Genomic DNA, 27,586 nt, shown 5'->3' on the forward strand with positions numbered 1-27,586 from the left:
TCACATTTCCTATTTACCCCCTCCCACCATTTCTTTACATTCTTGGAAAGAAAAAGTCACCTATCTCAGTCATTGTGTGTCACTTGGTCCTGTTTAAAATACAGATATGTGCACTAAAGAGTGATAGCACTTTTTACCTGGGCTGATAATTCTAAGTTTTTCTCCCCTCCTCTTAGGAAACACAAAAGCTCATTGAATCTGGAGTATGCTGGCCAAGCTTGCATTCAGTCCAGTAGTGAGAATGGCATCTCACCTAGTCAGTATTCCATTAGAGAGCACAGACCCCAGAAGTAATGGTGAAATGTTTTCTGCAGCAAATATCCAAAAGTTAAGACAGACAAATGGACACTGATTGCTATGTATGGAATCAGAATATAAATGAGCAACTGGAATTACCAATAAAATTGAAGCACCTCTATATATTGTCCTAAAGACTGATTGTGTTAACCTCATTCAGTTTAGCCTAACATACAAATGTTTAGCTGGCATTGATTTATGCTGTACTTAATACTGAGTGAGCAAGACTAGAAAGAAACCTAGTTCTGCTTAATAGTTTGAATTTGACAGTCTTTTTGCTATAATAATAAAAAAAAAAAAGGCAGGAGGGTCATATACAGTAAACCCCCGAAATAACTGGTTACTCTGAAATGAGTAGGTATTATATTCTCTTCAAGATTCCTTTCATTTCTGTTTTGTATTTCATGTTATTAAAATACTGTTACTTAAAATGTACATTTACTCCAAGAACACAAAACACTGGCATTTTGCTTTTTAAAATGTCAGTTCACTGAAAAATGTAACTGGTTACATGAAATAAAGTTTAGATCAGGATACACAATGGAAGGAGTTCCTCTTGTCATTTATGTTCACATTATAAATTTTCTCATGCCATGGCTTTACTGAACCCCCCTAAGGAGTGGAAATACCCAATGTAGAGCCAAGTGCTGCACTGCAAGCTTTCACACAACATTGGGGTTGTTTTTTTTTTAATTTTTTTGGTGGGCCATACCTTTTATTCTAGCCTTGCACTCGGCCGGTGAGTAAAAAATACACTGGGCACTAAAACCCACTCATTCAGTACTCACAAAGGTACTGACACATCCAGGTTTTCCTAGAATCAAAAGCCCCCACTAGCTCAGTCACTTCTAGTTCCCCATCTCCTTCTCTCTGCACAAACTCTGCAGAAACTGGCTTCTCCTTCAACACTCTGCCATCTTGGCTGTTTTCTCTTCAACAACATGGCCTCCTCCATCTCCTTCTCTTTCTCCATCTCCATCTGCTTCTCCTTCTTAAAGCTTTTTGGTGTGAAAACCCCTCCTCCAGCAAAAGCATAACAAAGCCCCTTCCCAAGCAGGAAGGTAATTAGCCATTTCACCTGGGCAGCAGTATTCTTGTGAGCAGAGCCATTTTTTACAATAAAAGTTCACACAACCTTTGATGAAACCTCACTGTGCCATTGGAGAGTAGATCTGTTACTGAAAATAACTTTGCCACTGATGATAACATCTACAAGAGGAATTTCTGTGCTGAATTCCCTTTCTCTCCTTCATCTTGTCCTCTTCCCTTCTCCTCTGCCTCCCTAAATCCAAATATGTAAAAAAAGTAGGATACTATTCACAGGGATAAAGTGATAGTAGAAACTTCTTGGGCTTTCTCACACAGGCGTGAGTGCACACACACACACACTCCCCAGTGCTCTTTTACAGGTCTCTAAAGATGATCCTTTCTGCCATAATCTTCAACAGGGAAATAAAGGTGGGGGGGGGGGTGAATGAACATACAATACAAACTACAAATTTATGAAAAACATCTTAAGCATAGTTCTTTGCTATTATATATTAGAAACAAAACATGTATTCTAGATTCTAAGATGTTCATTTTTTCATATTCAGCATTTTTAAAATCTAAATGCCTCTTCAGTCACTGGCAGCTGTCCTGACATAGTTGTCACTGCCTGCATGCACACAGGCACCAAAGCAGAATGCATGTTGGTAGCTTTAAGAAGAACTGAAGTTGCTCACTGAAAACAGAATGCTGTATTTGTAACTCTCTTAATGTCATAAAGATTGATATTATGTGGCAAAACATGGATTTTTGACAACTCGGTTGAAAAATATTTGAGAAGAATTAGACACTGAAAGTGAAGTGTTATAGGATTACTTTAACAAATTTATTTGTTTTCTTTTTAATGTATGGATGATATACCTATATTAAAATCTAATGTCTAGAACAGCTTGTTCAGTTACTCTAAGATACAATTTCTAAGTGATAAAAATGCATTTTCATAATTTAATGGCCAGGTTTTTTCTTAATGGTACATTAAATAAGTGTGTTTTATAATTGATGGCATCTTACATTCAAAGAAATACAGTAGTTATTCTTTCCTTATATAAATATCTCAATCTCCTACATTTTTATATTAAAAAGCACTATGAGATTTTTTGAAAAGTAACAATAGTTGACACTAAACACCAAATCCCAGCATTTTTGTTAAGTGGTCCATTCATTCATTTCAAAAATAGTCATTGAACCCTTGCCATGAGGCAAGCAGTGTTCTAGAAGCTTGAAACACAGCAGTGAACAGAACAAAAGTCTGCTGTCATGAAGCATTTGTTCTAGGGAGGACGGTATACATTAAACAATAAATATTAATGTTAAGTGGTAAATGCTAAGAAGAAATATAAAGCTAGGTGGTGGGACAGAGAGTGGTGGGACCTACTATAGATAGGATACTGAGGGAAGGTCTCACTGAGAAGTGATAATTAAATAGGAAAGGGAAGGAAGGGGGGAAAGGGGGAGGGAGAAAGGAAGGAGGGAGGGAGAGAGGGAAGGAGGGAGGGAGGGAAGAAGGAAAGAAGGAAAGAAAAGTATTCTCACAGAGTTGGGGGAGGGGATTCCAAACAGAAGAACAGCAAAATCAAAGGCCTTGAGCAGGGGCAGTCAACCTTTTTATACCTACCGCCCACTTTTGTATCTCTATTAGTAGTAAAATTTTCTAACCGCCCACCGGTTCCACAGTAACAGGGATTTATAAAGTAGGGAAGTAACTTTACTTTAAAAATTTATAGGCCCTGGCCGGTTGGCTCAGCGGTAGAGCGTTGGCCTAGCGTGCGGAGGACCCGGGTTCGATTCCCGGCCAGGGCACACAGGAGAAGCGCCCATTTGCTTCTCCACCCCTCCGCCGCGCTTTCCTCTCTGTCTCTCTCTTCCCCTCCCGCAGCCAAGGCTCCATTGGAGCAAAGATGGCCCGGGCGCTGGGGATGGCTCTGTGGCCTCTGCCTCAGGCGCTAGAGTGGCTCTGGTCACAACATGGCGACGCCCAGGATGGGCAGAGCATCGCCCCCTGGTGGGCAGAGCGTCGCCCCTGGTGGGCGTGCCGGGTGGATCCCGGTCGGGCGCATGCGGGAGTCTGACTGACTGTCTCTCCCTGTTTCTAGCTTCAGAAAAATGAAAAAAAAAAAAAAAAAAAAAAATTTATAAAGCAGAGCCTGACCAGGCGGTGGCGCAGTAGATAGAGCGTGGGACTGGGATGCAGAGGACCCGGGTTCGAGACCCCGAGGTCGCCAGCTTGAGTGCGGGCTCATCTGGTTTGAGGAAAAGCCCACCAGCTTGAATCCAAGGTCGCTGGCTCCAGCAAGGGGTTACTCGGTCTGCTGAAGGCCCAAGGTCAAGGCACATATGAGAAAGCAATCAATGAACAACTAAGCTGTTGCAACGCGCAATGAAAAACTAATGATTGATGCTTCTCATCTCTCTCCGTTCCTGTCTGTCTGTCCCTGTCTATCCCTCTCTCTGGCTCACTCTCTGTCTCTGTAAAAAATAAATAAATAAATAAAATTTTTAAAAAATAAAAAATTTAAAAAAAATTTATAAAGCAGAGTTACAGCAAGTTAAAGCATATAATAATAATTACTTACCAAGTACTTTATGTCGGATTTTCACTAAGTTTGGCAGAATAAATTTTTATAAAACAACTTACTATAGTTAAATCTATCTTTTTATTGCCTGACCTGTGGTGGCGCAGTGGATAAAGCGTCGACCTGGAAATGCTGAGGTCGCCGGTTCGAAACCCTGGGCTTGCCTGGTCAAGGCACATATGGGAGTTGATGCTTCCAGCTCCTCCCCCCTATCTCTCTCTCCTCTCTGTCTCTCTCTCCTCTCTAAAATGAATAAATAAATAAAGAATAAAAAAAATGAATAAATAAATAAAAAATAAAAAAGATTAAAAAAAATCTTTTTATTTATACTTTGGTTGCTCCGCTACCTTCCACCATGAAAGCTGGAACGCCCACTAGTGGGTGGTAGGGACCAGACTGACTACCACTGGCCTTGAGGCTGGACTGCATTTAGTTTCTTCAAAAAACAGTGAGGAGGATACAGATGTGACTGGAACTGAATAAGTAGAAGAGAATATAATAAAAGATGTCTAGCTGGGGGAGTTTGCAGAAGGTAAGAAGTTTTAGGAAGCTTTAGACTAAGAGGAGTAAAATGATCTTGATTCTTCCTCTGTCTGCCATCCATCAAGGGCACAAGGCTAGAGGCAGGAGACCTTCTCCATGACTATGGAGTCATCTAGGAGACACAGTTTCATCTTGAACCAGTACGGTGGCTGTATATTAACATGGAAAGATGATGTGATTCCAAACATGGTACTGTGGTTATAAATAAGGGCAAACGATAGACAACAAAGTCAAATAGATTATGCAAACATAGTATTAAGTTATGTGTTCATTTCTTGGAATACATTGGAAAAGAAACACTGTAGGTCAGCAATTTTCAACCAGGTGTGCCACAAGAATTTTTAAAACATGCAATAGCTTTTCAGTGAAGGGCATTGACCTCTTTTCCCTTAGATTATCAAATTAAAAAACAACAGTAGCCGACACACAATAGCCATCCATTGTAAATGAATCAAAATTATACCTATTTTTTATTAGATTGGCAAAAAATAATAATACATTTTTTGGTGTGCCACAACGTTTTAGCAATTAGTTTATGTGTGCCATGAAATGAAAAAGGTTGAAAATTGCTGCTATAGGTAGCAATATTTTCTTGAAGTAAAACAAGCCTTGCTTAAATTTTTTTTTTTTCTCTGAAGTTGGAAACGGGGAGGCAGCCAGACAGACTCCCGCATGCGCCCGACCGGGATCCACCCGGCATTCCCACCAGGGGGCAATGCTCTGCCCATCTGGGGCATTGCTCTGTTGCAACCAGAGGCGTTCTAGCGCCTGAGGCAGAGGCCACAGAGCCATCCTCAGTGCCTGGGCCAACTTTGCTCCAATGGAGCCTTGGCTGCGGGAGGGGAAGAGAGAGACAGAGAGGAAGGAGAGGGGGAGGGGTGGAGAAGAAGATGGGCGCTTCTCCTGTGTGCCCTGGCCGGAATCGAACCCCGGACTCCTGCACGCCAGGCTGACTCTCTACCACTGAGCCAACCGGCCAGGGCCAGCCTTGCTTAAATTTTAACAATAACTTACTAAACATTCTAGGGTCCGTTAAAAGTTATAAAATGTCATCTCTGGGATCTTCTATTTGGGGAATTAAAACAGGAGAGTTTTGGTAGCAGTTTAAAGGAGTACATGATTAAGGATCAAATGTCAGCTAGTTCTTTTAGAGTTGAAAATAAGGAGATAATTCTGTGGCAAGCTTCACAGAAGAGATGGGACTTGACCTGCATTTTTTTCAACAAACTATTTCTTAGAGAAGTTTTAGATTCACAGCAAAACTGAACAGAAAGTACTAAGACTTCCATACATTCCCCCACCCCTGCCCATCCTCCCACATTATCAGTATTCCCCATCAGAGTGGTATGTTTGTTACAATCTATGAACCTACATTGATACATTGTTATTGCCTAAAGTCCATAGTTTACATTAGGGTTCACTCTTGGTGGTGTACATTCTATAGATTTCGACAAATATATATATAATGACATGTATTTACCAGTATAGTATCATACAGTCTAGTTCCACTGCCCTAAAAGTCCTCTGTGCTCCACCTCTTCATGCTTCTCTCCCCTGGCAACCACTGATCTTTTAGTGTCTCTGTAGCTTTGCCTTCGAAATGTTGTATAGTTGGAATCCTGCAGTACATAGCCTTTCAGATTGACTTATTTCACTTCATAATACGGATTTAAGTTTCCTCCATGTCTTTTCATGGCTTGACAGCTTATATGAAATTTCATTGCCTCTTATCCACCACTAATGGGCATCTTGGTTGATTTCGAGTTTTGGCAGTTATGAATAAGGCTGCTATATTTTTAGGATTTTGTGTAGATAAAAGATTTCCACTCCTTTGAGTAAATGCCAAGGAGCATGATTGCTTAATTGTATGAGAAGAGGATGTTTAGTATAAGAAACTGCCACAACTGTGCTCCGAAGTGGCTGCACCATTTTGCATTCCCACTAGCAACAAATGCGAGTTCCTGTTGCCCCACATATTTCCAGTGTTGTAGATTTTGGCCATTCTAATACATGTGTAGTCGTATCTCATTTCAATTTTAATTTTCCTAACTATATTTAATATTAAGCATCTTTTCATATGCTTATTTGCCATCCATATATCTTCTTTGGTGAGATGTTTGTTCAGGTCTTTGGCCCATTTTTAATCATATTGTTTTCTTATTGTTGAGTTTAAGAGCTCTTTGTGTATTTTGGTTAACAGTCCTTTATCAGATATATCTGGGGTTTTTTGTTGGGTTTTTTTATTGATTTTAGTGAAAAGGGAAGGAAGAGACAGACAGATAGGAACAATGATCTGCTCCTGTATGTTCTCTGACTGGGAATCGAACCAGCAACCTCTGCTTCAGGACGATGCTCCAACCAACTGAGCTATCTGGCCATAGCTATTGGATATATCTTTTGCAAATATTTCTTCTCAGTCTGTGGTTTGTATTCTCCTTTTCTTTATTAAGCGTCATCTTGAAGGATGATGAAATAGGCACGAGAGGGAAGCCCATGTTCAAAATAGCATGGAACAGTAATAACAGCTAAAATTTATTCTTGTTTCTCAGTTTGTAAGTTTCATATGAGTAAGCATTTTAGGGTCTTTTACTTATTTCAGTTCTTAGCACCTGGTACCCAGCATATAGCAAGTATGCAAAAAACACTTACTGAATGGAAGCCCCTCTTTTTCTGACCTTTTTCTCATGGCTTCCAAACCTTATACCAGCTCTCACTATCACTGCCAATTACATTCAAGCTGCCAGGAGTATCTGAGAGCCACCAACCTTGACACGACCAGACACAAAGTTAATGTGGCCTCACAAAAGAAATACTTTTCGTATTTCTCTGAGATGCTCAGTAAATATTAAGTGCACAATTTGTACCTCTTGTTTTTTTTTTCCTTTGGTGCCAGTGAGAGTTCTAGGAGGAAATAAAGGTAAGAAAAAATAAGTTATGTGGATTTTCAGCTTTCTGCTAGGATGCATTTCAAAGCAATTACTAATGAATTTGAAATCATTGTCTCTATCATTTCTATTAACATATAGCTAATTGATGTAATGAATTTGATTTATTTAGAGAATAAGTAATGAAAAAATATTATTCCTTTATAAACCATCTTTGAGTCACCTTAATATAGGATTCTTATACTTTGAAAATGGGGTGAGTTTTCTGGTTCTATCTGAATTGATATTAAGAGGAGAATACCAAGCATGAATCCATTCATGAAATATATTTTAAAAATTATTCACTCATTTTTTAAAAATGTGTGTGTGTGTGTCTGTGAGAGAGAGAGAGCAATGGAGAGAGAGAGAAAGAGACTAACTTATTTAGGCATGATCATCAATTTTCTTTTACTTTCTGTCTTCTTATTGCTTTGGATAAACATACTGGAATACTGCCAAAAATTCAAGTGGCTCAATACTAATTTTCCTGAAATTAGATGGAAGAGCCATTCCTGCCAATATTCTGTCTAAATTATATAGAAATTGGATTCTTCTAAGACATAAATCTGGTCAAAAATAGAGTCCTAATTTTCTATTTATTTGGTAAGACCTTTATGTTTCAACTTCTACTTTTTATGTAGTAAAAGAAAAATAAAATGAAGTAAAAGTTAATAGTCATTTTTCTCATGTGGCCCAAATGTAGCTTTGCAGTGTTAAAGAGCATAACATTCATAACTTGTCTGACACAAAGCAGGAGTGAGCCACAGAAAACAATTAGTGCGTCTTTCAAACATAGGATAGTTATTGAATAATTACTCAAATAATGGTCAGTAATGGAATACAAAGGGTTATCTCTTAGCTAATCCTCAAGTAATGGAATTGGTGTACCTCTGATTTTTCTCTTAGCCTTACAGGGTTTAGAAGAATGAGACAAAAGTGATTATGGGAACTAGAGGGAGCCACTGGAGGCCAGCAAGGAGGAGACCTTATCTTAAGCAATTAATCAAGAAACTCATATTGTGCGACAATTACTCAGAGCTAATTCTAAAATAGCTTTAGAACCCCAGGTCTGAGATACTTTTTCCAGAATTTTGTCAAGGTCATTTAGAGCCCTGGGACAATTTTGCATTAAAATAAAGGTTTGGTTAAAAGTATATGTTACTCTGTAAATAGGAGTATGTGCCATATGAAAATATTGCATGAAACAATGCAAGTGTAGTTGTAATTTCTTGTCTTATTTTCATTTTTATGGTAGTAACTGCACAAAATAGAATATGATATTATCCTGAAAATAAACAGGCTTGCTCCATCCACTTTTTTATGTACGGTAGCCTCTGGCTTGTCTGCTTCACCATGTAAAAGGTACATAATAATGTTGATTATGCATGCCTAGTGGTTTTTTATTTGCATATCATGTCATATAATAATTAACTTCCCTGGAATGCTAAGGCCACTGGTTTGAAACCCTAGGCTTGTCTGGTCAAGGCACATATGAGAAGCTACCAGTTGATGCTTCCCGCTCCTCCCCCCTTACTCTCTCTTCACTCTAAAATCAATCAATCAATAAAAAAATCTTTAAAAATAAATAATTGGCCCTGGCCAGCTGGTTCAGCGGTAGAGTGTCGGCCTGTTGTGTGAAAGTCTTGGGTTCGATTCCCAGTCAGGGCACACAGGAGAAGTAACCATCTGCTTCTCCACCCTTCTCTCTCTTTCTTTCTTTCTTTCTTTCTTTCTTTCTTTCTTTCTTTCTTTCTTTTCTTTCTTTCTCTCTCTCTCTCTCTCTCTTTCTCCCCCCATTCCCCCTCCCCTCCCGCAGCCATGGCTGGAATGGTTTGAGCAATTTTTCCCTGGGCACTGAGCATGACTCCATGGCCTCTGCCTCAGGTGCTGAAGTGGCTTCATGTAGAGCAATGGAGCAAGGGCCTTAGAAGGGCAGAGCATCGTGCACTGCCTCCCAACCCCCACCCTGTAGGCTTGCCAGGTGGATCCTGGCTGGGGCACATGGAGGAGTCTGTCTCTGCCTCCCCTCCTTACACTCAATAAAAAAGTAATAATTATTATAATTATTGACTTCCTATCAGGTATGATTGTCTTAAATCTGACCAGTCATTTTAAGCTTCATATTACTGTTACTTTTTTCTCCCCATTAGTGGAATAAACACTCCTCTTTTCTCATTTTTTTTTATTTGTCCTACCTTATAGTTATCTTGTTTATGTGCACAGTAGGCATTTTGAGACCTTTCCTTGGCTTTCTCTACCTACTTTCCTCAGTCTTTTCCTTTCTTCTAAATAGGTTCCCTGCTTAAAACTCTCAAGTGGTTTCCCATTGTGCACAGACACATTCTAGATCTCTGGGCACAGCACGGAAGATAAGGCCAGCTCCCGTGCCTACAGGCCTACTTCTTTGCTCACCACCTTCATTGCACCTGCTTTTCCTCCATCCACCAACCGTGCAAGTCTGTTTCCACAGCAGGACCTTGCCCCTGCTCTCTTTCCCCTGAAATTCTTGTTCAAAAGATTATCCTCTGGCAGTTCTCTCACGAGTCTGCTCTCAGCTAAACATCACTTTCTCCATGACTTCTATCTAAAGTAGCCCTTTTCCTCCCCACATGCATCATCCTGTTTTGTGATATTCCTAGCACTTAATCACGATGAATTATCTTTTGTATTATTTATTGCCTATCTGACCTCCTAGCATTTAAAGTTCATGAGAAAAGAAACCCTGTCTTTTGTTTACTTACATCCTGTTGCCAGTTGTACATAGATCATAGTAAATATTTGTTGGGTGAATGAATGAATGAATGAATGAGAGAGAGAGAGAGAGAGACTGTCTTATTTTGTGTACATTCCTAACCCTTACTGCCCTCCAGATTTGCCTCCACCACCAGACTGAAGCTGTTCACTCAGATCACCAATAACCTAATTCTTTACTCAGCTGCTGGGGTAATCTTTTTCAAAAACAGATAAAACTATTTGATAACTCTCAGTGACTTCCCATTAACTTTTAAATAAAATCTTAACTCTTTACCATGACCCATGAAGCTCTAACTCTCCAGCTCATTTCATTTCATCTTATCTTCCCCTCACTCACTCTGCTGTCGCCACATGGCATCCTTTCACGGCCCTAAACGTGCAAATCATTGCATCATATGGCTGTTCCATATGCTGTTTGTGTGCCAAGAATACTGTTCCCCTATTTTTCTCTGACTAGCTGTTCTAATTATTCATAATTTATTTAATTTTATTTCTAAATAAAATCCTCTTTATTTTAAAATAAATCTATAATTTAATTATTTAATTTTATTTCTAAATAAAATCTTTTGTAGTATAAATGGAAACACTGTCACTTGGTTTCTGTTGTTTTTAATTGATTTTAGAGAGAGAAGAGAGAAAGGCAGTGGGGGAGGAGCGGGAAGCATCAACTCATAGTTATTTCTCATGTGTGCCTTGACTGGACAAGCCCAGAGTTTTGAACCAGCAACCTCAGCACTCAAGGTCAATGTTTTATCCACTCACCACCACAGGTCAGGCTGATCTCTGCATTATTAATCAGTGTTTAGATAGTTACTTTTCTCTAAGAAGGTGTCAGTCTGCTTCACTACTACCTTCCTAGTGATATTCTCTCTCTCTCTCTTTTTACTTTTATTTTATTTTATCTTTTTAAGTGAGAGGAGGGGAGATAGACTTCCCTATTTGCGCCAACCAGGATCCACCCAACAACCTTTGCTCCAGTCAACTGAGCTATCCTCAGCACCCTGTGCTAATGCTTGAACCAGTTGATCCACTGGTTGAGAGGGAAAGAGGAGGGGGAGGGGAAGAGAAGCAGATGCTTGCTTCTCCTGTGTGCCATGACTGGGGATTGAACCCGGGATGTCTAAACACTGGGCCAACACTGTATCCACTGAGCAAACTGGCCAGGGCCTTTATTATTATTTTTTTTCATTTTTCAATAATTTTTAAAATTTTATATAGAAAATTGAATTTATTGGGGTGACATTGATCAATAAGAGTACATAGGTTTCAGGTAAATATTTCAATAGCACTTGAACAATTGAGTGTGTTGTGTATCTATCACCCAAAGTCAAATCATTTTCTTTCTTTTTTTAAAATTTTTATTTAATGAGAGGAGGGGATGCAAGAGACAGACTCTTACATGTACCCCAACTGGGATCCACCCAGCAATCCCACAAAGGCATTGCTCCATTACTCAGTAATCGAGTTCTTCTTAGCATCTGAGGCCAAAGCCATGGAGCCATCCTCAGCATCCAGGGCCAACTCAGTCCAATTAAGCCATGGCTGCAGGAGAGGAAGAGAAGAGAGGGAGAAAGAGAGAAGTGAGAGGAGGAGGGGTGGAGAAGCAGATGGTCACTTCTCTTGTGTGTCTGGACCAGGAATCAAACCCAAGACATCCACACGCCAGGCCAACACTCTACCACTGAGCCAGCTGACTTCTTCACCCCTCTCCTTTCTCTCTGTTTCTCTCTTCCCCTCCCGCAGCCAAGGCTCCATTGGAGCAAAGTTGACCCGGGTGCTGAGGATGGCTCCATGCCTTTGCCTCAGGCACTAGAATGGCTCCAGTTGCAATGGAGCAGCGCCCCAGATGGGCAGAGCATCACCCCCTAGTGGGCATGCCAGTTGGATCCCAATTGGGTACATGTGGAAGTCTGTCTCTCTGCCTCCCTGCTTCTCACTTCAGAAAAATATAAAACAAAACAAAAAAAGAGTGGAGAGAGCTTTCTGATTTTAAAGGAGAAAGCTTCAGTTTTTCACCATTGCCTGATGGTTTGTTATATATGGCCTTTATTATGTTGGTACGTTCCTTCTATACCCATTATTTTTGAATGTTTTAAACATAAATGGATATTATATTTTTTCAAAGGCCTTTTCTGCATTTATTGATAGAATCATGATTTTTGTCCTTTGTTTTGTTGGTGTGGTATATTATATTGATTGGTACATATGTTGAACTATCTTTGTGCTCCTGGAATGAACCCCACTTGATCATGATGTATTATTTTAAAAATGTATTGTTGTTTTAAATCTGCTAGTATTTAGTTTAGGATTTTTTTTTCTGTATTCATTAGAGATATTGGTCTGTAGTTTTCTGTTTTTGTGTTGTCCTTGCCTGGACTTGGTATCAGAGATATAGTGTCCCTATTATCGTTATGAAATGTCCATCTTTGTCTTTTGTTACTTTTGTTGTTTTGAAGTCCTCATATTAGTGTGGCTATACCTGCTTTTCTTTGAGTATTATTTGCTTGGAGAATCATTTTCCAACCTTTCACTTTGACTCTGCTTTTGTCCTTGCAGCTTAAGTGCATCTCTTGAAGGCAGCATGCAGTTGGGTTTGCTTTTTGATCCAATCTGCTACGCTGTACCTATTTATTAGTAAGTTCAGTCCATTTATATTTAGGGTAATTATTGAAGCTTGAGGATTTCCTATAGCCATTTTATGTTTTGTTTTCTGGTAGCTCCGTGTGTTCTTTGGTTCTTCTCTTTTGTGTTTCTGTCAGTTGTTTTTCTTTGGTGGTATTCCATATTTCTTTCCTGTTTCCTTTTTTTTAAGCTATTATGTGTTTCAGTATTGGTTTTGTTTGTGGGTGGTTACCATTAGGTTATTAAGAGAAAAATTTTCAGATATACAAGAGTCCTTTGTATTCTGAGTGTTTCTGCACTCCATCCTCCTTTGCTACTGCAGATTTTTATCCTCTTTTTTTATATTATTGTCACAAATTATCCCTTTCTTTAAATTTCTACTTTGTTAGAGCTATTTCTTGTAGTTTTGTGTTATTTTGTTCCTTTTTTTTGTTTTGTTTTGTTTTTTGTTTTGTTTTATTAAGCTGGAAACAGGGAGAGACAGTCAGACAGACTCCCGCATGCGCCCGACCGGGATCCACCCGGCACGCCCACCAGGGGCGACGCTCTGCCCACCAGGGGGCGATGCTCTGCCCATCCTGGGCGTCGCCATGTTGCGACCAGAGCCACTCTAGCGCCTGGGGCAGAGGCCACAGAGCCATCCCCAGCGCCCGGGCCATCTTTGCTCCAATGGAGCCTCAGCTGTGGGAGGGGAAGAGAGAGACAGAGAGGAAGGCCCGGCGGAGGGGTGGAGAAGCAAACGGATGCTTCTCCTGTGTGCCCTGGCCGGGAATCGAACCCGGGTCCTCCGCACGCTAGGCCTTATTTTGTTCTTTGTATCTGGTCAAATAATCCCCTTGATTATTTCCTGCAGTGGGGTTTTCTGGTGATAAATTCCCTCAATTTCTGTATGTCTGAAAAAGTTTTTATTTCTCCTTCCTATTTGAAGGATACTTTTGATGGCTATAGTTCTTTTGGCTGGTAACTCATCTCTTTCAGTACTTTGAATGTTTGGGTCCACTCTCTTCTGGCTTAAAGAATTTTTGCTGAGAAGTCTGATAATAACCTAATGAGTCTTCCTTTATATGTTATGTTCTTCTTTTCCCTAGCTGCCTTGAGATTCTTTATTTGTCAATGATTTTTGACAATTGTATTACGATGTGCCTTGGAGAAAGTCTGTTTGTGTAGAGGTAACTCAGCATTCTGTTTGCTTCTTAGATTAGGGGATCTCTTTTCACAGGTTGAGGAAATTCTCATCAATTATTTGTTTGAATAGGTTCTCCATTCCCTTCTCCTTCTCTCTCTCTTTTTTTTTTCTGATATACGCATTATTTTTATATTGCTCTTTCTGAGGGAGTCTGACCAATTCTTGTAGAGCTCTATTATTTTTTTAAAATATGTGAGTCTCTTCTCTCTGTAGCATCTCTAGTTGCCTGTCTTAGATGTCTCTCTCTATCTGGCCTATTCTATTAGCTAAACTTGCTACTTATTTTTTTAATTTATATATTGAGTTCTTCATCTCTGTATGGTTCTTTGTTAAAATTCCAGTCTCCTTGGTGAAGTATTCATATTGTTTTTTTGTTTTTTTTTAGTTTATTAAATTGCCTATTAGTGTTTTCTCACATCTCATTGAGTAGTTTCAGAACTTCAATTTTGAATTCTTTATCATTTAGCTCCAGGGTTTCTATGTGATTGAGATTGCTTTCTGGATATTTTTTATTTTCTTTCTGAACTGTCTTTCTTGCGTAGTAATGGTATTTGTTTTCTTCTTCCTTGATGGCTTTTAAGAGTAGTATTGTTAAGAAATCTAACAAAAGAACAACTAAAAAAATAATAAAAATAGTAAATCGTTAAAAATAGAAAAATTTTACAAAGAAATCAAAGTAAAAGAGAAAAACTACAAAAAACAAAGTGTAAACACAAAAAATGCAACCAAAAGCAAATAAACACCCACAAAAAATAAAAGTATAAAGTATAAAAATTAAATAAAATAAAATTCAAAAGAAAAAAGAGAATTTCAGTTTTGAGTGATTTATCTGTTTTCTTTCAGTAGGTGGCACTGTATTACAGGTTTTAGCTCTCTGAAATTTCTGGAAGTTGCTGTTGCAATGATGAAGGCAGGGCTGCAGTCTCAATGGTATGTGGGGTATGTTGTGAGTGCTTCACACTTTAGCAATGGAGATCTCAGGCCTTTGGATGCTCCTCCCCATGTCTCAACAGACCTGTGCACAAGGCACAGAGCACCTCTGTTCATCATGGGAGAGAATGGCTGCGGAGAACTAGTGGTTGGATATCTGTCATTCTGTATTACTCCACGAGGTGAGGGAGGTATAACCTAGGAGGCTGGGGGGCACATTTCTTTTTCTCAGACAGCCTGCAGACTGAGGAAACACTGGCTGTAACCCCTCTTTCTGCTACCACTTTGGGTTAGTATCTCCCCCACTGCCCTTCATTCTCACCACTTCTCCTGGCAGAAGAAGACCCAGACACTTCGGGTTTCTCTCCTCTCTGGACCCCAATGTGAGTGTGTCTTATCTTCCACCCCCCTTCTCAACCCTTTCTGCCTTTAGTCAATTCCACATGCAGATCTTTTTAGGCAAGCATGTGAGCCTATCTGGGATTTATTCAGTGTGTTACAACTATTCAATTTGTTGAAATTTCAAGGGGGAGATCAAGGCTATCTTTCATGTCTAACTTATTTTTCAATAACAGTTGGTATTACAACATTATATTAGTTTTAGGTATACAACCCAGTGATTTTACATTATATAACTTACTAAGTGATCATCATGATAAATCTAGTACCCATCTGATACCAAACATAGTTACTACAATATTATTGATATATTTCCTATGCTCTACTTTACATTCCCACGACTATGCTGTAACTACCAATTTGTACTTCTTAATCCCTTCACCTTTTTCAGCCGTCTGTCAACTATCAGAATGTTCTCTGTACCTATGAATCTGTTTCTGTTCAGTTTGTTTGTTCACTTTGTTTTTTAGATTCAATTGTTGATAAATATGTACTTATCGCCATTTTATCATTCATATTTTTTATCTTTTATTTTTTTTCTTCTTAAAGAAGTCCTTTTATATTTCATGTAATACTGATGTGGTGATGAATAATTCCTATAGCTTTTTCTTCTCTGGAAAGCTCCAGAGAAGCTTTTTTATATGGTCTTTGATTCTAAATGAGAGCTTTCCTGGGAGAGTAATCTTGGTTGTAGGTATTTACTTTTTATCATTTTGAATATTTCTTACCAGTCCCTTCTGGCCTGAAAAGTTTCTGTTGAGAAATCACCTGACAGTCTTATGGGAGCTCTTTTGTAGGTAGCTAAATGTTTTTCTATTGCTGCTTTTATGATTCTCTCTTTGTCTTTAATCTTTGGTGTTTTAATTATGAGGTGTCTTGGTACCCACACCAAGACCTCTTTGGGTTCATCTTGTTTGGGACTGGCTCTCTGTGCTTCCTGGACTTACATGTCTATTTCTTTCACCAGGTTAGGAAAATTTTTTGTCATTTTTCTAATAAGTTTTCAATTATTTTGCTCTCTTTCTTTTGGCACTCCCATGATGTGGTATGTTGGAAGTTGTTTCAGAGGCTCTGACCTTTTATTTTTCTTGGATTCTTTTTTCTTTTTGCTCTTCGGATTGGTGAGAGAGAGGCAAGCACGGAAATCTTGAAGGGATGAGCGTTCCTAGCAGAGAGGAGCAGAATATGTGGGTATAAATTCTCTGAGCAAGTGAAGAACTTGGTGTGTCCCAGAAATTCAAACAATGATCTTGTGCCTTGTGCTGAGTGTTCTGCACATAACTAGTTCTCTGAATTTAAACTAAAATATCCCCCAGTTTGTATTTAGAAGAATGTCTTGCCAGATATGTTTAGTAACGGTGTTCAAGTTTATAAGGCACATTTAATCTTTTCATTAAATGCTCTGGTGACTGGAATTACTTTCAAGTGAAATCTTTTATTTTAAATTAGTATTCCATAAAAGTATTTGATGTTGATGAAATCATGTCCACATAATTATATACAGTCGATCCTCATTATGCATGGATTGCATGTTTGTGATTTTTCCCTACTTGCTAAAATGTATATGTAACGTCAAAATCACTGTCATAGTTATTCACAGTGGCAAAAGATTTGAGTTGTCCAACACACACCTGTGCTGCTGTGTTAGAAGGTAGCTCTCTGCCCTGTTACTTCAACTTTCATACTGTGAACAGTTGTTGTTTCCAAGTTCTATTTAGTACCAAATTTTTCAATATTTTTGCTTTTTGTTGGTAATTATGCTGTTTACAATGACCCCAAGCACAATGCTGATGGACTAGTGTTTCTAAGTGCAGGAAGGCTACAATGTGCCTTATAGAGAAAATATGTGTGTTAGATAAGCTTTATTCTGACATGATAATATAGTGCCGTTGGTTGTAAGTTCTATGTTAATGAATCAACACTATATATTAAATGAAATGCCTTTAAACAGAAACACATAAAATACGGTTATATAGTAAGTAATTTGCTAACAAAAATATTTGATCAAAGCTTCATAGGAATCTAACTTGTATTTATTTCTCTTGGAAGCAGTGGTTCAGTTTTCACTAGTTTAGTTTTTTGGCACCTTTATAGGAACATAACCACCATAAATAACACAAATCCCACTGTACATATATATGTAAATAGATCATTAATATGTTGTTATGTAGCAAGTCACCTCAAAATTTAGTGGCTTAAAACAGCAGCTGTTTCTTAGATCATAATTCTGTGAGTTGGCATTTTGGGCTGGCTCAGCTGTGCAGTTCTCTTGCTGAACATGGATGGGCTCAGCTAAACATTTACGATCAGCTGCTGACCCAGTGGCCTTACTCAGATGTCGGATGATTTGGCTGGTGCTCTGATTTGGCTCAGTTCTCATCATCTAGCCCACTCCCTTGGCTCACTCGCATGGGGAGCGGGTGGCAAGTTTTCCCAAAGCAGCAAGAGTGCAAGGCCTAGTATGCAACTGGTTTTCAAGCCTCTGCTTATGTCACGTTTGCCAACTCTGATCCAACAGCCAAAGCAAGTTACATGGCCACGCATGAGCAAGTAGACCCACCTCTAAGAGCAGCCCATAGAAAGGGCATAAATCAGGGAAGGGAAGAATTACTCTTCTCTTTGTACTAACTCATATATGAAACACTTTGCCTGAATTCTTTACATACTTTGTCTTACTGTTACTCAAAAACCAAAGAGGTAGTACTGTTTGTTAACCTGAATTGGCATAAAGGGAAATTGAAATTCAGAAAGATTAAGCATCTGCATAGCCAGTAATTGGCAAAGGCAGATCACACATGTCTATATGATTGCAAAGTTTTTGTTTTTTCTCTACTATTTTGCCTTCTGCTATATGAATAGCTAATTTGCCTAATTTGTCTATTTCTGGTGAGAAAAAAAAACAGCAATAAGATTAGTTTCACAAATGCAGGAAAGAAACAATTGCCATTGTCTCTTAGGAAAGAAACTATGACTTATGAAAAGTACTATTGTAGTAAGTTTAAGGAAATTATGGTGATAATGATTTGTAAATGTGTGATGCTTGTTTATGAATTTGATTTGCATGAAGGGCTTACATCCTGGATATGGAATCTTAGTTGTAAGAGAACTTATTCTGAAAGACTTAAAGGAAGATGATTAAAATATTAGAGATATTGACACTGTCTGAGAGATCTCCTTGTATTTATATATTTCTTTTTAAAAAGTCCACAGTATCACCATAGCTAGGTCCTATTATGCTATTGTATTCATAGTTGAACTGAAAAGGGTGATTAACGATAGCAATTTATTGTATCTGAAGAGGAGAGAAAATAGGAGATGTTGTCGTTATCATAAATCATATCATAAATAACCAAAAAGAAGCACTCAGAATGCTTGTGTGGTGTCAGCAGCCAGCTCTTTCAGGCACGTTAGCCCAGGATGTAGCCATAGAAACCCCAAAGTCATATTGTTATCTTACTCTTGCTGCAGTTATGTGATACAACAGTATTAACATATAGATTAGGTCATTTGTAATACTAGGTGTCATTTCGGGTTGGCTTGCTTATATCGCATTTTAGTTTTTTATTGTGCAGAATGTTAGTGAAGTAGTGTTTTTTTATAGGTCAGTGTGTGTATGAGTATTATAACACATCATCTTCACTATGCTATTAATTTTTTGTGGTATTGATTGGTTGTACTATATGAATTGTCATTGCCTAATTGTTCTGTCTTTGCTAGTAATTTCATTTTTTTAAGTAAATAGGTATATTTTTTTTAAATGCCACTCACCTATACATGTTGAGTTGTGTTTTAAGGGTCTAATAACTGTTATGTTATAGAAAGGACAATTTAAAGTATGTTTTATAAGGGGACATAGATGGGATTTTAAAATCCTAGCCTTATTTGGAACTCAAAGATTAATTGTTAAAATGGGTTCAGATTGTTTTTGTGTTGCTGGTGTTCCTGTCTCTTCCAGGCATCTAATGTCTGCTTATCTTCCAGCTGCCCCTGACTGCTCCCTCCTGGCAGTGCCCTGTGTTCCAAACCCTTGTCATCCTCAGCATTCTATCAAATTACTGCACTTGTATGTTCCATTTTTTCAGAGTCTCCTTACCTCAAGCTCTATAGTCTTAAGTATATTTTGGTGGTAGACTATTAAAGATACTGCATTTATCCAAGACATAAAGCAAGTCGTCAGAATGCCAAGCATTGTTGCATATAGTCAATGAGATAGTTAGGGGCAGAAATTGCTCTGTCATGCCCTTTAGGTCATTACACATGCATGAGATGGCCCTAAAAATGAAAATCTTCAACTCTTAAAAGTGGAAGGTCAGATGTCAATACTTATATTCTGCAGATGAAAAAAACAAGTCTGGGAGAGCAAATGGGCTGTGCTAGGTTGCATAATGGCACTGGTAACAGGTCTTACATACAGTTTCAGTCTAGCTCCCTTTCTAGTGGACATTGTGATTTCTGTCTTACTTATCCCTGAATGTGGCTACATATGTAACTTGTTTAGTCCCTGCCATGGCACTTGAACTGATAGCCACAAAAAAAGTGGTTGATTCTTAAAGATAGTAAGTTATATCTTATTTGAATTTATATTCCTAGGATCTAACATAGTACTTACTTGCCACAGTGGTATTCAGAAGACACTCAGTGGATGGATGGATGGATGCATGGATGGATGCATGGATGGATGCATGGATGGATAAGGAGTGGATGAATGAACATTAGTAGTATTGAGTCACTACAAAGAACTGGTTACAGTAACTATACCTAATATCCGAACAGGTAAAATTGTATTTTTGAAAAAACATATATTCTAAATGAATCCTTTCGTACTTGGTTAATAAAAGAAGACTCTGTTATAAAAGAGTGGGATAGATAAACTAATAGGAAAATAGGAAAGTCTTTGTCATCATTTGCCAGAAATTAATTTCTGCATATGTATTTGCAAAAAATCAAAAGAAATCTTATTTTAAATACAGTTAATTTTGAATGAAATATATGCAAATGGAATTTTATTATCCCTATATTTAAAGTTTAAGAACAAGTATATTTTCTGCTTAGTTTAAGATTATACCACTGAATCTTTAAGTTGTATGCACTGTGCAGTTAATGAGATAAAAAGCTTTCATTCCATATGCAAGCAATTTCCTTTTTTCCCTAATGTCCATGAGCTTTTTATATTATAGTGTTTCTTTAAAGGCATTTACTATTCTACTTAAAAAGATATTTTGTTCTAAGTCAATATTTATAGTAGTTTAGAATTAACCCTTAAAAATCCTTCTGGTATGTTCAGACCTTATTGCCTTGTTTTTGTTCAAAAAGTTTGGTAAAGAAGCATGTTTTTCTCATTACTACTCTGGGGAATATAGCTGTGTGAATTATTTATTTGTGTCATTAATGAGGAAATTTGGAATAGCCTTTGTAGTGTCTCCTCACTTCCATCAACATCTATGAAGTTTTTAGAGGATGTACATTAATATGGAACTATTTTATTTCTTATGTGTAATTTAAAAACAATTTTGACAATTTGTTTGCAGTCACACACTGAAAGGAAATGTTAATTTGGTGAATCTGGGTGCAGGTTTTTGTAGTCTTGTTACACTTTTTTCTAGATGTTTGAAAATAAGTCAAATTAAAAAGTTAACATAATTTTACAATCAAATGTTGACTTAGAATCATCGATTATTTACTTTAGAGATCTTTACTTTAGAGATCATCTCTATCTCCTTCCCTCCTTTTCATATATATATTATGATAAGGTATTCTGCTACCAATAAAATACCTGTTTTAAATTTTATTTCTAACTGTGGCTATAAATTTGTCCTGAGTCATTTCTGTTATTTTATGTGGTTTCCCTTTTTTGATAAATGAGAAAGCATACCATATATATGCAAAATATTTGGCAGATTGAAGTTACTTTCTACTGTAGCAGTGTTTTCCTTTGATTGAATTATAATATTCAGATTTTAGTGGATTTATATGACAAGGTTGTTGATAGTGGACATGAACTTCTACCAGGAAGCAGGAGTTAACATTTTTTTTTAATAATAGGGGTTTATACACTGCTTTAAATGTGGTTCTTCATATATTTTTACTATTTTTTTTAGTGTCTTCTTTTTTTCTCCTAATAGTAAAGGAGTTACATCAAAATTTATGGTATTCTCTGATGGAGTATGCTAATAATCACTTATAGCAAGTTATTATAATTTTGAATAAATTCTCACACAAAAGATAATCAATGCCTGACCAGGCGGTGGCGCAGTGGATGGAGCGTCGGACTGGGATGCAGAGGACCCAGGTTCGAGACCCCGAGGTCGCGAGCTTGAGCACAGGCTCATCTGGTTTGAGCAAAAGCCCACCAGCTTGAACCCAACCAAGGTCGCTGGCTCCAGCAAGGGGTTACTCGGTTCGCTGAAGGCCCGCGGTCAAGGCACATATGAGAAAGCAATCAATGAACAACTAAGGTGTTGCAACGTGCAATGGAAAACTAATGATTGATGCTTCTCATCTCTCTCTATTCCTGTCTGTCTGTCCCTGTCTATCCCTCTCTCAGACTCACTCCTTGTCTCTGTAAAAAAAAAAAAAAAAAAGAATCAAATCAGAAGTTTTATCACTGTTGACTTTGGCCAAATTTTAACACAGGTGGAAAAGGGCACACTGGTTCTGTATAATTCCTTACTGTACCTTTAGTAGCATGAATCTTAACACTTGTGCAGAAGTAGCTTCCCTTACTACAATATCTGTTATCCTAAAAGTCTCCCCAACAGCTACAGACTGCTTTCATCGTGGGGGAGAATTACTGGGGCAGATGGCTGAGGTAATAGCCACTTGATCTGCAGATGCTAACTCTAAGCTTGCACTCTTATAGTATGGTGTGAGAGGTTAAAGTGAAAAGTGTTGTTGTTTTTTTTTAATCTTCTCAAAAAGGATTGCAAGCTTAACTTTATTTTAAAATGTGTATATTATTAACCAGTATTATTTAATAATTTGAATACTTGTTGAACTCTAGTTAGCAATTAATTTTCACCATACTTTAGTCTGACCAGGAGGTGGCGCAGTAGATAGAGCATCAGACTGGGATGTGGAGGACCCAGGTTCGAGACCCCAAGGTCGACAGCTTGAGCACAGACTCATCTGGTTTGAGCAAAGCTCACCAGCTTGGACCCAAGGTCGCTGGCTCAAGGAAGGGGTTACTCAGTCTGCTGTAGCCCCACGGTCAAGGCACATATGAGAAAGCAATCAATGAACAACCTTTCTAATGCCGTGACCCCGCAATACAGTTCCTCGTGATGCGGTGACCCCAAACCAAAAAATAATTTTGGTGGCTACTTCATAACTGTAATTTTCCTTCAGTTATAATTCGGAATGTAAATACCTGATATGCATTATGTATTTTCCAATGGCTTTAGGCGACCCCACCAGAGTCGCGACCCACAGGTTGAGAACCGCTGAACTAAGGTGTCGCAACGAAAAACTAATGATTGATGCTTCTAATCTCTCTCCATTCCTGTCTGTCCCTATCTATCCCTCTCTCTGACTCTCTCACTGTCTCTGTTAAAAAAAAAAAATTCACCATACTTTCAAATTAAATGGTGCTAATATTCATGTCAGAATGTCACAGTTTTGACTTTGGAACACAGTTTTTATTTTTATGTCCATCTTTGTGTTAAATAAGAGCTTATAACATATTTTCTTACTAATTTTGTACCTTTATGTAATAACATACCAAGGTCAAATATCTTATAATATTAAACTTCTGTTAACCAAATTACAGTATACATTATTTTATAGTAAAACTCTTTCCATGGATGAGTATACTTTTAGGATATTTTAAAGATTATTGTTAAATGGTGCTTATTATAGTACACATATATGCAAAAAATACTTTATTGCCATGCAGCTGTTATCAAACTGAAACTAACCTTAAATTTAGGGTTTGAGTGAACGTAAAGAATAAGCCATTCAATAGCCATCACATATTTATCTTATTATAAACTCTTAGAACATAAAATTAAAATTATTAATGTCATAAAAAGCCAGAAATTCATTTGTATAATCATCTATTAAGTCTGTTTTGATCAGGCATAAGCTAGATCAACTGTATTCACTTGTTGGAATTTTGTAACATTTAAAAAATTGAAATATATTCACTCAAGTAGAAAACTTTTATGCCAGAAAAATGAATTAATAAACATAGTACAATTTTATAGCAGTGAAAATGAATGAACTGCAGCTACCTGCATCAACATGGGTGGATCCTAGAAACATGTTGGGTGAAAAAAGCTACAGAACATTCTAGTATGATACCACTTATAAAAAGTTCAAAAAGAAGCATACTAGATACAAATATGGTAAAACTGTGAAGGAACCAGGGAATGATGAATACTAAAATCAAGTCAGTGGTTACCTGGGGGTAAGGGTCAGAGTGCAGAGAGCAAACGATGAATCGGAGAGGAACCAAAGGAGTTCCCACCACATTCTGCTTACAAATCAGGCGGCAGTGTCACAGATGTTCATTCATTACTGTGCTTTATGCCTCCCATGTACATTGCTTATACTCTCTGGTATGTATCAGACAATTTCTGTTTTAGAAAATTGTAAATATCCACATTTTTCCTGTTCTTATTGAAGTTTAAGGCTTTCTATTCCATCCAAATTCTCATTTTAATCTTGAATTTTAATGCTACAATTGAAGATTTCTTATCAAATCTTTAAACAAAAATAATTGCAAATTAAACTAATCAGTGTAAGAAACATTTATATTTTGTAAGTATTCCTAAAGTTAGCACTTGTAATAGTTTAGTTTTATAATTCCTTTATATTCTTCTAAACCATGTGAAGCTTCTAGATGCATACAAGTTAGCAGCAGGGACTTGAATAAACAAAAAATGAAAATAAACAGTACAAATAACAAAAACATAATAATCTTTCCTAGCTTGTGGAAACTCACTTTAAATCAAACTTTAATTTTTTTTCCACTGAAATGAAAACAACCACTATTTAGTTTTTGAGGTGTTAACTCTGGAGTCCAAGTAAACCAAACTGTTTTCTGAAATATTTGCTGGGAAGCTATACTGTGGTACCTTGAGATACAAACTTAATTCGTTCTGTAACCGAGCTCGTAAGTCAGTCAATTCATATATCAAACTGCCGATACTGGACCCGGCGCCAACGTGCCAGCTAGCGGCAGCTTCCTGAATCATGACTCGTATCTCAGAATTTCGCTCGGATCTCAAACAAAAATACGGACCGAGTCGCAGTTCATATCTTAAAAATTCGTATGTTGGTCTGTTCGTATCTCAAAGTACCATTTACAGTATTTTCCAGTCCAGCCTACATATCTCTTCCAGTTCAAGTGCCTATTTGGTGGTAATCTTACCAGTTCCAATTTGAAAGAGTTGCACACTAGTAAAATAATACACTGTGTAGAAAACAAAAATATTCAAGCTGTTTTTCCTATAAAACAGACCTTCCATCTGGAAGACCCAGCACCATCTTCCTAATAGCTCCGGGAGTTCCCTTTCTAGGGACTGCTTATAGTAGAGCAGTTACCCTCTGCTCTCCCTGGGCATTCACCAGAGCTTGCTTTGGGGACTTACAGGCTTAGAGCTGCTTTTGACCCAGATGAGAAGAACAGGAAGCACTTTAATATATTTAGTGGTCTGCTGTGCTGCCTATTGAAACCTTCCTCCTTCTGCTTTGGCATCACCAGGATTTATGGGCCTGTGGATAAGTGGGAAAGGAGAAGGTTCTTTGGAATTTAGAAATGTAACACTTCTAAAATTTTTCACACTCAGAGAATGCCCTAATTTTTTTGTGTGTTTGCACTTGAGCAGTTCAGTAGATTTGAAATTTATCTTATTTTTCTGGTAAGGATAAGAACGGAAGGAAATATTCAAATTATCTGAATAGGGTGGACCTAGGACCAAAGTCGGCAAACTTCTGTAAAGACCCAGATAGTAAATATTCTAGGCTCTCTTTGTTGCTTGTATATCTGGGATTTGAGCCAAACTGGGAGGAGCATTTCTAATTGCTATGAAAAAGTGTCACAGAAGAGGAAACATTTGATTGGAGGCTAAGAAGAGATAGCCACCAAAGTGTAGGAGGGCAGAGGATCGCCAGCAGCAGAAGTTGGTTGCCCATCCAGAGACACAGATAGAAGACTATAGATCAGTCCACATGGCTGGAATCGGGGCAGTGAAAGGGGAAGTAATTACTGAGTTGGAGGACAAAGTGCCTGTAGATCATACTGGGGAAGTAGAATTTTTATATTATAGAATAGTAGCTCTCAACATGTTTTTAGCCCCACAACAAAAGCTTTTTTGGAAGTTCAGCGTGTAAAATAAATAACCTTTGGTATAACTATTCCATTTAACAGAGATTAGGGACCCAGTCTCTACTCTGTAGTAACCTCAAAGGGGTTTCACAAAACCCTCCGGCTCCATCCAACCTTTTGCCAGCTAGTATTGGAGGGACCAGTGAAGTGTTTTAAGATGGAGAATCCTGCACTTAGACTTGTGTTTTCAGAAGGTCACTGTAAGGCAGCGGTTCTCAACCTGTGGGTCGCGACCCACAGATTGAGAACCACTGCTGTAAGGCAATGTGAAAGATGGTTCTGAGGCAGATGGGACTGGAGGTAGAAAGACCACTCAGGCTTCTGCACAGAGAAGAGATTTTGAGGATTTGAACTATAATAATAGTAGAAATGGAAAGAGCACATTAAAGGAAATGTAGTAGATAATTTAAAAATAATCAATGCCCCCCAAAACAAGAAATGTATTAGAAAATTATATTCACAGTCAAACAAGGAGAAAGGGGAAGGAAGTAGTCTGGCAAGGTGTTTGTCTTGGTAACTGAACTGATGATAGTATCATTTGCAAGTTACAGCAGTAATTGTGTCTTGAATTGTCTTGTTCTTTATAGCTCACAAAGTGCTTTCACATGCATTATGTCAGTCATTCCCTAGCCACCCCTTAGTACTAGCTTTTGTGGCATAACTTCTACTGAGCCTTCATTCTCATTGACTTTGCTCACTAGTCCTCCCCTTGAAAGCTCTTACCCTTGATCTCTGACATTCCTGATCCCCTGGGTATTTCTTTAGTTCTTCTTCCTTTTGTCTTTATACATAGGTACTCCTCAGAGCATCTGGACCTGACCGCCCCTTATTTCTCCCATGCTAGTATCCATTATTGTGATTTCATTTATCTCAGCAAAGATATCTCTCTCACACACACACACACACACACACACACCCAATCCTGTTTTCTGAATTTTAGTTTATTTTCAGCTCCCCGTTCATTGGGCATCACTAACTATTCATTGAACTCTGTATATAGAGATGGAAGTAATCATAATCATCTACCTTCTCTCTTTATTTCCTATTTCTGTTAAGGACTTTATTTCTCACTCACTAGGGCTCAAACCTTGAAATTATGTTTGAACTCTTCCTCCACTCATACCTAATCATTTATCAGACTGTTTCTTTCATCTTCAAAATATTATCTGCCTCTACTGCTTCCTATTCATTACCACTACTGTATTTATACATATGTTCCTGTCAGAATAATTTTGCTAACATATACCCTGGTTATTTTTCTCCCTTGTCTAAAAATCTTCACGAAGTCCAAACTACCAGTAGAATAAAGATTATGTTCGTTATTGTGGAATTGAAAACTTCAAGTATCTAGGTGCAACCTTAGTAAACTTATTTTCTATTATACCCCACCTTGCACTCTACTTTCCAGACAAATTATTTCCTGGTTCCTACACATTTCCTATGTCCCACCTACATCTCTTTGTCACCTGTTACTGTACTTCATCATTTCCAATCACCAAAAATCCAAAATGCTGCATAATAAGTAAAGTCTTTCCCAGGTCTTTGATATTGCCGTCATCTGTTTCCCCTTTGAACTGCTGTAGCGCTTTCTCTGTCTTACAGTACTGCTCACCTCCTGTGTGCTATACATATACACCATCCCCTGTTAAACCACAAGCTCTCTTAGGTCATGATTTATTTCTGATTTTTTCCAGTAGCTCTTTCAGCCTTTATTATTGTGCATTATGTATGGTATACGCTTAGTTAATAGGTATAGAAAGAAATAATCTGATCTTACAGCAACTCAGTCAAGTAGGCAGGGCCAGTAGTATTAGCCCCTTTTGAAAGGTCAGGAAACAGGCTCAAAGAGGTTAAGAGATTGCCCAAGGCCTGTTGCTGTGTTGCCAGACCACCAGCTGAAACACCATTTTCTAATACCACAGCCATATGTATTCTACTGCACCACACTGCCTCTAAAGTCACTGACATCAGGCAAGCAAAATAG

At 38.0% G+C, this 27,586-nt stretch overlaps 1 protein-coding gene across 6 annotated transcripts in view; it reads left to right on the plus strand.

Annotated features, from left to right (window-relative positions):
- The window catches only part of TAF3 (TATA-box binding protein associated factor 3), a 193,657-nt gene that overhangs the window by 111,382 nt on the left and 54,689 nt on the right, over window positions 1-27,586 (plus strand). The gene's annotated exons all lie outside the window — the stretch shown is intronic.

Source organism: Saccopteryx bilineata, chromosome 5, assembly GCF_036850765.1.
Source record: "Saccopteryx bilineata isolate mSacBil1 chromosome 5, mSacBil1_pri_phased_curated, whole genome shotgun sequence".
Taxonomy (NCBI): domain Eukaryota; kingdom Metazoa; phylum Chordata; class Mammalia; order Chiroptera; family Emballonuridae; genus Saccopteryx; species Saccopteryx bilineata.